This window comes from Stegostoma tigrinum, unplaced genomic scaffold (genome assembly GCF_030684315.1).
Source record: "Stegostoma tigrinum isolate sSteTig4 unplaced genomic scaffold, sSteTig4.hap1 scaffold_422, whole genome shotgun sequence".
NCBI lineage: Eukaryota > Metazoa > Chordata > Chondrichthyes > Orectolobiformes > Stegostomatidae > Stegostoma > Stegostoma tigrinum.
The window spans coordinates 22530-35209 of NW_026728350.1; positions in this window are offsets into that span (position 1 = coordinate 22530).

The window sequence follows — 12680 nt, forward strand, 5'->3', positions numbered from 1 at the left end:
ACCTCTCTCTCTCACGCACACACACACCTCTCTCTCTCACGCACACACACACCTCTCTCTCTCACGCACACACAACTCTCTCTCACACACAGACACACACCCCTCTCTCTCTCTCACACACACACCCCTCTCTCTCACACCCCTCTCTCTCTCACACACACACACACACACCCCTCTCTCTCTCACACACACACCCCTCTCTCTCTCACACACACACCCCTCTCTCTCTCACACACACACCCCTCTCTCTCTCACACACACACCCCTCTCTCTGTCATTCACACACACATCCCTCTCTCTCACTCACACACACCCCTCTCTCTCACACACACACCCCTCTCTCTCACACACACACCCCTCTCCCTGTCACTCACACACCCCTCTCCCTGTCACTCACACACCCCTCTCTCTGTCACTCACACACACACCCCTCTCTCTCACACACACACACACCCCTCTCTCTCACACTCACACACCTCTCTCTCTCACACACACACCCCTCTCTCTCACACTAACACACACACCCCTCTCTCTCACACTAACACACACACCCCTCTCTCTCACACTCCCACTCCCCTCTCTCTCTCTCACACACACACACACACCCCTCTCTCTCTCACACACACACACACCCGTCTCTCTCACACACACACACACCCCACTCTCTCACACTCACACAGCTCTCTCTCTCACACTCACACACCTCTCTCTCACACTAACGCACACACCCCTCTCTCTCACACTAACACACACACCCCTCTCTCTCACACTCCCACTCCCCTCTCTCTCTCACACACACACACACCCCTCTCTCTCTCACACACACACACACCCGTCTCTCTCACACACACACACACCCGTCTCTCTCACACACACACACCCCTCTCTCTCACACTCACACAGCTCTCTCTCTCACACTCACACACCTCTCTCTCACACTAACACACACACCCCTCTCTCTCACACTAACACACACACCCCTCTCTCTCACACTAACACACACACCCCTCTCTCTCACACTAACACACACACCCCTCTCTCTCACACACACACACACCCCTCTCTCTCACGCACACACACCCCTCTCTCTCACACACACACACCCCTCTCTCTCACACACACACACCTCTCTCTCTCACACACACACACCTCTCTCTCTCTCACCTTATCTCACACACACCTCTCTCCCTCACACACACACCCCTCTCTCTCACTCACACACACACCCCTCTCTCTCACTCACACACACACCCCTCTCTCACACTCACACACACACCCCTCTCTCACACTCACACACACACCCCTCTCTCTCTCTCTCTCTCACACACCCCTCTCTCTCTCTCTCACACACACCTCTCTCTCTCTCTCTCTCTCACACACCCCTCTCTCTCTCACACACACACATCTCTCTCTCACACACACACCTCTCTCTCACACACACACCTCTCTCTCACACACACACACCTCTCTCTCTCACACACACACCTCTCTCTCTCACACACACCCCTCTCTCTCTCACACACACACCTCTCTCTCTCACCTTCTCTCACACACACCTCTCTCTCTCACTCACACACACACCCCTCTCTCTCACACCCACACACACACCCCTCTCTCACACTCACACACCTCTCTCTCTAACACACGCACCCCTCTCTCTCACACGAACACACACACCCCTCTCTCTCACACTAACACACACACCCCTCTCTCTCACACTAACACACACACCCCTCTCTCTCACACTAACACACACACCCCTCTCTCTCACACTAACACACACACCCCTCTCTCTCACACTCCCACTCCCCTCTCTCTCACACTCCCACTCCCCTCTCTCTCTCACACACACACCCCTCTCTCTCACACACACACACACCCGTCTCTCTCACACACACACACACCCGTCTCTCTCACACTCACACACCTCTCTCTCACACTAACACACACACCCCTCTCTCTCACACTAACACACACACCCCTCTCTCTCACACTAACACACACACCCCTCTCTCTCACACTCCCACTCCCCTCTCTCTCTCACACACACACACACCCGTCTCTCTCTCACACACACACACCCGTCTCTCTCACACACACACCCCTTTCTCTCTCTCACACACACACCCCTTTCTCTCTCACACACACACCCCTCTCTCTCACACACACACCCATCTCTCACACACACACACAAACACACACACACACACACCCCTCTCTCTGACACACACACACCCCTCTCTCTGACACACACACACCCCTCTCTGACACACACACACCCCTCTCTGACACACACACACCCCCCTCTCTCTCACACACACAGCACTCTCTCTCACACACACAGACCACTCTCTCTCACACACACACACCACTCTCTCTCACACACACACACCCCTCTCTCTCACACACACACACCCCTCTCACTCTCACACACACACACCCCTCTCACTCTCACACACACACACCCCTCTCTCTGTCACTCACACACACACCCCTCTCTCTGTCACTCACACACACACCCCTCTCTCTCGCACACACACCTCTCTCTCTCGCACACACACCCCTCTCTCTGACACACACACACCCCCCCTCTCTGACACACACACACCCCGCTCTCTCATACACACACACACACCCCTCTCTCACACACACACAGACACACACCCCTCTCTCACACACACACACACACACCCCTCTCTCTGACACACACACACCCCCCCTCTCTGACACACACACACCCCGCTCTCTCACACACACACCACTCTCTCTCACACACACACACCACTCTCTCTCACACACACACACCACTCTCTCTCACACACACACACCACTCTCTCTCACACACACACACCTCTCTCTCTCACGCACACACACACCTCTCTCTCTCACACACACACCCCCTCTCTCTCACACACACACACCTCTCTCACACACCCGTCTCTCTCACACACACACACCCCTCTCTCTCACACACACACCCCTCTCTCTCTCACACACACACCCCTCTCTCTGTCACTCACACACACATCCCTCTCTCTCACACACACACCCCTCTCTCTCACACAAACACCCCTCTCTCTGTCACTCACACACCCCTCTCTCTGTCACTCACACACACACCCCTCTCTCTCACACTCACACAGCTCTCTCTCTGACACTCACACACCTCTCTCTCACACTAACACACACACCCCTCTCTCTCACACTAACACACACACCCCTCTCTCTCACACTAACACACACACCCCTCTCTCTCACACTCCCACTCCCCTCTCTCTCTCACACACACACACACCCGTCTCTCTCACACACACACACACACACCCCTCTCTCTCACACACACACCCCTTTCTCTCTCTCACACACACACCCCTTTCTCTCTCACACACACACCCCTTTCTCTCTCACACACACACCCCTCTCTCTCACACACACACCCATCTCTCACACACACACACACACACACCCCTCTCTCTGACACACACACACCCCTCTCTCACACACACACACACCCCTCTCTCACACACACACACCCCCCTCTCTCTCACACACACACCACTCTCTCTCACACACACACACCACTCTCTCTCACACACACACACCCCTCTCACTCTCACACACACACACCCCTCTCACTCTCACACACACACACCCCTCTCTCTGTCACTCACACACACACCCCTCTCTCTGTCACTCACACACACACCCCTCTCTCTCGCACACACACCTCTCTCTCTCGCACACACACACACCTCTCTCTCTCACGCACACACACACCTCTCTCTCTCACGCACACACACACCTCTCTCTCTCACGCACACACACACCTCTCTCTCTCACGCACACACACACCTCTCTCTCTCACGCACACACACACCTCTCTCTCTCACGCACACACACACAACTCTCTCTCACACACAGACACACACCCCTCTCTCTCTCTCACACACACACCCCTCTCTCTCACACACACACACCCCTCTCTCTCACACACACACACCCCTCTCTCTCACACACACACCCCTCTCTCTCACACACACACACCCCCTCTCTCTCACACACACACCCCTCTCTCTCACACACACCCCTCTCTCTCACACACACACACCCCTCTCTCCGTCACTCACACACCCCTCTCTGTCACTCACACACCCCTCTCCCTGTCACTCACACACCCCTCTCTCTGTCACTCACACACACACCCCTCTCTCTCACACACACACACACCCCTCTCTCTCACACTCACACACCTCTCTCTCTCACACTCACACACCTCTCTCTCTAACACACGCACCCCTCTCTCTCACACGAACACACACACCCCTCTCTCTCACACTAACACACACACCCCTCTCTCTCACACTAACACACACACCCCTCTCTCTCACACTAACACACACACCCCTCTCTCTCACACTCCCACTCCCCTCTCTCTCACACTCCCACTCCCCTCTCTCTCTCACACACACACCCCTCTCTCTCACACACACACACACCCGTCTCTCTCACACACACACACACCCGTCTCTCTCACACTCACACACCTCTCTCTCACACTAACACACACACCCCTCTCTCTCACACTAACACACACACCCCTCTCTCTCACACTAACACACACACCCCTCTCTCTCACACTCCCACTCCCCTCTCTCTCTCACACACACACACACCCGTCTCTCTCTCACACACACACACCCGTCTCTCTCACACACACACCCCTTTCTCTCTCTCACACACACACCCCTTTCTCTCTCACACACACACCCCTCTCTCTCACACACACACCCATCTCTCACACACACACACAAACACACACACACACACACCCCTCTCTCTGACACACACACACCCCTCTCTCTGACACACACACACCCCTCTCTGACACACACACACCCCTCTCTGACACACACACACCCCCCTCTCTCTCACACACACACCACTCTCTCTCACACACACAGACCACTCTCTCTCACACACACACACCACTCTCTCTCACACACACACACCCCTCTCTCTCACACACACACACCCCTCTCACTCTCACACACACACACCCCTCTCACTCTCACACACACACACCCCTCTCTCTGTCACTCACACACACACCCCTCTCTCTGTCACTCACACACACACCCCTCTCTCTCGCACACACACCTCTCTCTCTCGCACACACACCCCTCTCTCTCACACTAACACACACACCCCTCTCTCTCACACTAACACACACACCCCTCTCTCTCACACTAACACACACACCCCTCTCTCTCACACTAACACACACACCCCTCTCTCTCACACTCCCACTCCCCTCTCTCTCTCTCACACACACACACACCCCTCTCTCTCACACACACACACACCCGTCTCTCTCACACACACACACACCCGTCTCTCTCACACACACACACACACCCCTCTCTCTCACACTCACACAGCTCTCTCTCTCACACTCACACACCTCTCTCTCACACTAACACACACACCCCTCTCTCTCACACTAACACACACACCCCTCTCTCTCACACTCCCACTCCCCTCTCTCTCTCACACACACACACACCCGTCTCTCTCACACACACACACACCCGTCTCTCTCACACACACACACACACCCCTCTCACACACAAACACACACACCCCTCTCTCTCACACACACACCCCTTTCTCTCTCTCACACACACACCCCTTTTTCTCTCACACACACACACCCCTTTCTCTCTCACACACACAACCCTCTCTCTCACACACACACCCATCTCTCACACACACACACACACACACACACACACACACACACACACACACACACACACACACACACCCCTCTCTCTGACACACACACACCCCCCTCTCTCTCACACACACACCACTCTCTCTCACACACACACACCACTCTCTCTCACACACACACACCACTCTCTCTCACACACACACACACCACTCTCTCTCACACACACACACACCACTCTCTCTCACACACACACACCCCTCTCACTCTCACACACACACACCCCTCTCACTCTCACACACACACACCCCTCTCTCTGTCACTCACACACACACCCCTCTCTCTGTCACTCACACACACACCCCTCTCTCTCGCACACACACCTCTCTCTCTCGCACACACACACCTCTCTCTCTCACGCACACACACACCTCTCTCTCTTACGCACACATACACCTCTCTCATGCACACACACACCTCTCTCTCTCACGCACACACAACTCTCTCTCACACACAGACACACACCCCTCTCTCTCTCTCACACACACACCCCTCTCTCTCACACACACACCCCTCTCTCTCACACACACACACCCCCTCTCTCTCACACACACACACCCCTCTCTCTCTCACACACACACACACACCTCTCTCACACACATACCCCTCTCTCTCTCACACACACACCCCTCTCTCTGTCATTCACACACACATCCCTCTCTCTCACTCACACACACCCCTCTCTCTCACACACACACCCCTCTCTCTCACACACACCCCTCTCTCTCACACACACACCCCTCTCTCTGTCACTCACACACCCCTCTCTCTGTCACTCACACACCCCTCTCCCTGTCACTCACACACCCCTCTCTCTGTCACTCACACACACACCCCTCTCTCTCACACACACACACCCCTCTCTCTCACACGAACACACACACCCCTCTCTCTCACACTAACACACACACCCCTCTCTCTCACACTAACACACACACCCCTCTCTCTCACACTCCCACTCCCCTCTCTCTCTCACACACACACACACACCCGTCTCTCTCACACACACACACACCCGTCTCTCTCACACACACACACACCCCTCTCTCTCACACACACACACCCCTTTCTCTCTCACACACACACCCCTTTCTCTCTCTCACACACACCCCTTTCTCTCTCACACACACACCCCTCTCTCTCTCACACACACACCCCTCTCTCTCTCACACACACACCCCTCTCTCTCTCACACACACACCCCTCTCTCTCTCACACACACACACACACACACATACCTCTCTCACACAAACACCGCTCTCTCTGTCACTCACACACCCCTCTCTCTGTCACTCACACACCCCTCTCCCTGTCACTCACACACCCCTCTCTCTGTCACTCACACACACACCCCTCTCTCTCACACACACACACACCCCTCTCTCACACTAACACACACACCCCTCTCTCTCACACGAACACACACACCCCTCTCTCTCACACTAACACACACACCCCTCTCTCTCACACTAACACACACACCCCTCTCTCTCACACTCCCACTCCCCTCTCTCTCACACTCCCACTCCCCTCTCTCTCTCACACACACACACACACACCCGTCTCTCTCACACACACACACACCCGTCTCTCTCACACACACACACACCCCTCTCTCTCACACACACACACCCCTCTCTCTCACACTAACACACACACCCCTCTCTCTCACACTCCCACTCCCCTCTCTCTCTCTCACACACACACACACCCCTCTCTCTCACACACACACACACCCGTCTCTCTCACACACACACACACACACCCGTCTCTCTCACACACACACACACACCCCTCTCTCTCACACTCACACAGCTCTCTCTCTCACACTCACACACCTCTCTCTCACACTAACACACACACCCCTCTCTCTCACACTAACACACACACCCCTCTCTCTCACACTCCCACTCCCCTCTCTCTCTCACACACACACACACACCCGTCTCTCTCACACACACACACACCCGTCTCTCTCACACACACACACACACCCCTCTCTCACACACACACACACACCCCTCTCACACACACACACACACACACCCCTCTCTCTCACACACACACCCCTTTCTCTCTCTCACACACACACCCCTTTTTCTCTCACACACACACACCCCTTTCTCTCTCACACACACACCCCTCTCTCTCACACACACACCCATCTCTCACACACACACACACACACACACACACACACACACACACCCCTCTCTCTGACACACACACACCCCTCTCTGACACACACACACCCCCCTCTCTCTCACACACACACCACTCTCTCTCACACACACACACCACTCTCTCTCACACACACACACCACTCTCTCTCACACACACACACACCACTCTCTCTCACACACACACACACCACTCTCTCTCACACACACACACCCCTCTCACTCTCACACACACACACCCCTCTCACTCTCACACACACACACCCCTCTCTCTGTCACTCACACACACACCCCTCTCTCTGTCACTCACACACACACCCCTCTCTCTCGCACACACACCTCTCTCTCTCGCACACACACACCTCTCTCTCTCACGCACACACACACCTCTCTCTCTTACGCACACATACACCTCTCTCATGCACACACACACCTCTCTCTCTCACGCACACACAACTCTCTCTCACACACAGACACACACCCCTCTCTCTCTCTCACACACACACCCCTCTCTCTCACACACACACCCCTCTCTCTCACACACACACACCCCCTCTCTCTCACACACACACACCCCTCTCTCTCTCACACACACACACACACCTCTCTCACACACATACCCCTCTCTCTCTCACACACACACCCCTCTCTCTGTCATTCACACACACATCCCTCTCTCTCACTCACACACACCCCTCTCTCTCACACACACACCCCTCTCTCTCACACACACCCCTCTCTCTCACACACACACCCCTCTCTCTGTCACTCACACACCCCTCTCTCTGTCACTCACACACCCCTCTCCCTGTCACTCACACACCCCTCTCTCTGTCACTCACACACACACCCCTCTCTCTCACACACACACACCCCTCTCTCTCACACGAACACACACACCCCTCTCTCTCACACTAACACACACACCCCTCTCTCTCACACTAACACACACACCCCTCTCTCTCACACTCCCACTCCCCTCTCTCTCTCACACACACACACACACCCGTCTCTCTCACACACACACACACCCGTCTCTCTCACACACACACACACCCCTCTCTCTCACACACACACACCCCTTTCTCTCTCACACACACACACCCCTTTCTCTCTCTCACACACACCCCTTTCTCTCTCTCACACACACCCCTCTCTCTCTCACACACACACCCCTCTCTCTCTCACACACACACCCCTCTCTCTCTCACACACACACCCCTCTCTCTCTCACACACACACCCCTCTCTCTCTCACACACACACCCCTCTCTCTCTCACACACACACCCCTCTCTCTCTCACACACACACACACACACATACCTCTCTCACACAAACACCGCTCTCTCTGTCACTCACACACCCCTCTCTCTGTCACTCACACACCCCTCTCCCTGTCACTCACACACCCCTCTCTCTGTCACTCACACACACACCCCTCTCTCTCACACACACACACACCCCTCTCTCACACTAACACACACACCCCTCTCTCTCACACGAACACACACACCCCTCTCTCTCACACTAACACACACACCCCTCTCTCTCACACTCCCACTCCCCTCTCTCTCACACTCCCACTCCCCTCTCTCTCTCACACACACACACACACCCGTCTCTCTCACACACACACACACCCGTCTCTCTCACACACACACACACCCCTCTCTCTCACACACACACACCCCTTTCTCTCTCACACACACACACCCCTTTCTCTCTCTCACACACACCCCTTTCTCTCTCACACACACACCCCTCTCTCTCTCACACACACACCCCTCTCTCTCTCACACACACACCCCTCTCTCTCTCACACACACACCCCTCTCTCTCTCACACACACACCCCTCTCTCTCTCACACACACACACACACACATACCTCTCTCACACAAACACCGCTCTCTCTGTCACTCACACACCCCTCTCTCTGTCACTCACACACCCCTCTCCCTGTCACTCACACACCCCTCTCTCTGTCACTCACACACACACCCCTCTCTCTCACACACACACACACCCCTCTCTCACACTAACACACACACCCCTCTCTCTCACACGAACACACACACCCCTCTCTCTCACACTAACACACACACCCCTCTCTCTCACACTAACACACACACCCCTCTCTCTCACACTCCCACTCCCCTCTCTCTCTCACACACACACACACACCCGTCTCTCTCACACACACACACACCCGTCTCTCTCACACACACACACACCCCTCTCTCTCACACACACACACCCCTTTCTCTCTCACACACACACACCCCTTTCTCTCTCTCACACACACCCCTTTCTCTCTCACACACACACCCCTCTCTCTCTCACACACACACCCCTCTCTCTCTCACACACACACCCCTCTCTCTCACACACACCCCTCTCTCTCTCACACACACCCCTCTCTCTCTCACACACACACACACATACCTCTCTCACACAAACACCGCTCTCTCTGTCACTCACACACACCCCTCTCTCTCACACTCACACACACACCTCTCTCTCACACTCACACACACACACCCCTCTCTCTCTCTCACACACACACACCCCTCTCTCTCACACACACACACCCCTCTCTCTCTCTCACACACACACACCCCTCTCTCTCTCTCACACACACACACCCCTCTCTCTCTCTCACACACACACACCCCTCTCTCTCTCACACACACACACCCCTCTCTCTCTCTCACACACACACACCCCTCTCTCTCTCTCACACACACACACCCCTCTCTCTCACACACACCCCTCTCTCTCACACACACCCCTCTCTCTCACACACACCCCTCTCTCTCACACACACCCCTCTCTCTCACACACACCCCTCTCTCTCACACACACCCGTCTCTCTCACACACACCCCTCTCTCTCACACACACCCGTCTCTCTCACACACACCCGTCTCTCTCACACACACCCGTCTCTCTCACACACACCGCTCTCTCTCACACACACCCCTCTCTCTCTCACACACACACACACATACCTCTCTCACACAAACACCGCTCTCTCTGTCACTCACACACACCCCTCTCTCTCACACACACACACCCCTCTCTCTCTCTCACACACACACACCCCTCTCTCTCACACACATCCGTCTCTCTCACACACACCCCTCTCTCTCACACACACCCCTCTCTCTCTCACACACACACACACATACCTCTCTCACACAAACACCGCTCTCTCTGTCACTCACACACACCCCTCTCTCTCACACACACACACCCCCCTCTCTCTCTCACACACATACCCCCCTCTCTCTCTCACACACACACCCCCCTCTCTCTCTCTCGCACACACACCCCCCTCTCTCTCTCTCGCACACACACCCCCCTCTCTCTCTCTCGCACACACACCCCCCTCTCTCTCTCTCGCACACACACACCCCTCTCTCTCTCTCTCGCACACACACCCCCCCCTCTCTCTCTCGCACACACACACCCCTCTCTCTCTCACACACACACACCCCTCTCTCTCACACACACACACACCCCTCTCTCTCACACACACACACACCCCTCTCTCTCACACACACACACACCCCTCTCTCTCTCTCACACACACCCCTCTCTCTCTCACACACACACACCCCTCTCTCTCTCACACACACACCCCTCTCTCTCTCACACACACACACCCCTCTCTCTCTCACACACACACCCCTCTCTCTCTCACACACACACACCCCTCTCTCTCCCACACACACACACACACACACACACACACACTCCTCTCTCTCACACACACACACACACCTCTCTCTCTCACACACACACACACCTCTCTCTCTCACACACACACACACCTCTCTCTCTCACACACACACACACCTCTCTCTCTCACACACACACACACACCCCCCTCTCTCTCTCACACACACACACACCCCTCTCTCTCACACACACACCTCCCTCTCTCTCTCTCACACAAACACCCCCCTCTCTCTCTCTCACACACACACCCCCCTCTCTCTCTCTCACACACACACCCCCCTCTCTCTCTCTCACACACACACCCCCCTCTCTCTCTCACACACACACACCCCTCTCTCTCTCACACACACACCCCCCTCTCTCTCTCTCACACACACATCCCCTCTCTCTCTCTCACACACACACCCCCCTCTCTCTCTCACACACACACACCCCTCTCTCTCACACACACACACACCCCTCTCTCTCTCACACACACACACACCCCTCTCTCTCTCTCACACACACACACCCCTCTCTCTCTCTCACACACACACACCCCTCTCTCTCACACACACACACACACCCCTCTCTCTCACACACACACACACACACCCGCCTCTGTCTCACACACACACCTCTGTCTCACACGCACACACACACCTGCCTCTGTCTTACATACACACCATCTCACACACATGTCCCCCCCACTCTCTCTCGCACACACGCCCCCCCCCTCCAGCTGTCTCTCGCACTCACGCCACCCCCAGCTGTCTGTCGCGCACACGCCACCCCCAGCTGTCTGTCGCGCACACGCCACCCCCAGCTGTCTCTCGCGCACACGCCACCCCCAGCTGTCTCTCGCGCACACGCCACCCCCAGCTGTCTCTCGCGCACACGCCACTCCCATCTGTCTCTCGCGCACACGCCACTCCCATCTGTCTCTCGCGATCATGCCTCTCCCCTTTCTCTCTCTTGCACACACGCCC